We start from the raw sequence: 1,886 nt of genomic DNA, 5'->3' as shown, positions 1-1,886 counted from the left end.
GACAAAGGTGTATGTAATAATATGTGAGACGTGACCATCAATGTAATTGTATGATGATGGTCAAAATGTCAATAAGTCTCATTCTTTTATTTCAATTTGTTAAAGGTGCGTTATTATCTGTGTTTTTATTGAATGCTATGTTTTTAATATATTGCAAACGAATGCCTTTCGTCTGTAGTTACATTAAATAAGAATCGAACTGAAGCAGAGACTCTGGTTGCATTTATGGCGTCGTGGACAGGATTCTTCAACAGACAGGCAATTGAGATGGGATATCATGACTTCCGCTACCAAGATACGTCCTGAACCCTTGATACTGCTAATCTGAGATGGTATACCATGACCTCCGGTTGCAGGTACTTCCGGTGCAATGGACATTGCTGATTGTGCTAGTGAATATTGTCATGTAGTTGGTGTTTATATTTTTTCATTATTTGTTCTTACTTTCGTATTGCAATTTTTTCCCTGTATTTCTATATTTTGTTATTTTTCCTGTAGTGTGATATTAATTAGGGAAATTTTTAATCAGGCCTAAAGTGGATCTGACACAGCGTAGTTTTGCTATTGTTTTGAGCCACAGTATGGCGTCATATATAAAGGATCACTAAGAAGACCGAAACATCCAAATATTGTGGTGGTTTAAACGCAGAGCCAAAACCTCAAGTCAATTTCAGTACTTCATACAACAATTACCATTTTTTTAATACGTACAACCAAGTTACACATTGAAAAAAAGAAAAATGTCACAGTTTACTTGTTCGCATATACATAGACTGTTTCTGATAACATTTTTACGTATACGTATGATACCAGAGGTGTTGTATCAGATGTTATGTGGGATGTTTCTCGCTACTTCCGGTGCATTACTTCTGAACCTCGTATAATACGTTAACATTACCTAGACGAAAGATTCGAGTATTGCGAAATAACTGAAACAATATAGCAGAAATGAAGGAATTAAAGCCAGAATAGGATAACTTAAGACGAGACGTTCAACGAATAGACAGCGAGACTGTGCGTGCAGACAGATTAGAGAAGGAACTGTTAAGAACCAAACATTAGCTGGAATCGTATGCAGTTTCTCCGAAAACTGTTTATATTGACAAAAACAGGAAATTGGAGACATTCTCAAGAAGACCTGTGAAAGACACAGACCCTACAGCTGAGGAGTGGATAGAGGATGCAATAATCACTTGAAAACTATCAACAAAAGTGATGCTCAACTGGAGTTTTTTATATGCTCACTTAAAATGACAAGCGAAAGACAAAATTCGCGTAAGGCCAGAAATACAAAAATCTAAAATTTTCGATATAATCGGGACAACATTTCAGGAAGCTGAAACTGTTGGACAGTTACAACAAAGGTTTAACCAACGAAATCAAAATAAATCGGAGACTTTACAGGAATATTCTTTGGGTTTATTGAAATAAATGGATAGAATTGTGAAGAAAGACAGACTGATAGTTGGTGATAAAGATCTGATGTTGAAAGAGAGGTTCACTGATGGAGTAATTGACACAGCTGCGACGCGAAATGAGAAGATACATGTTTGAGCATAGGGATGTATCACTTACGGACTTCAGACACCTAGTACGTCGTTGGACGGAGGACGAAACAATACAAAGTCGCGTCAAAAACGTGTCAGTGCTGGAACAGGAGGTTTGTGTCACAAATGATGAACTCAAAACAAAGGACGCCTTTATTCTGTCGTCAGTAAGTACTTGAATAACAAAGGAGTGAAAATGTCCATTGAATAGAAATTGTTACACATGTCATATCCGGCATCGTTAAGTATTTCACTCAGAATATACATCTTACTGTTGCTTCTCACTTTTCTTTTAATTCCAGATCTGAAACCCCCACCCCCTGTACCCACTGCGTAATT

Source organism: Ylistrum balloti, unplaced genomic scaffold (assembly GCF_031769215.1).
Source record: "Ylistrum balloti isolate Yb309-2 unplaced genomic scaffold, AGI_CSIRO_Ybal_v1 Utg370140, whole genome shotgun sequence".
Taxonomy (NCBI): Eukaryota; Metazoa; Mollusca; class Bivalvia; order Pectinida; family Pectinidae; genus Ylistrum; species Ylistrum balloti.
This window is presented reverse-complemented; position numbering follows the sequence as displayed.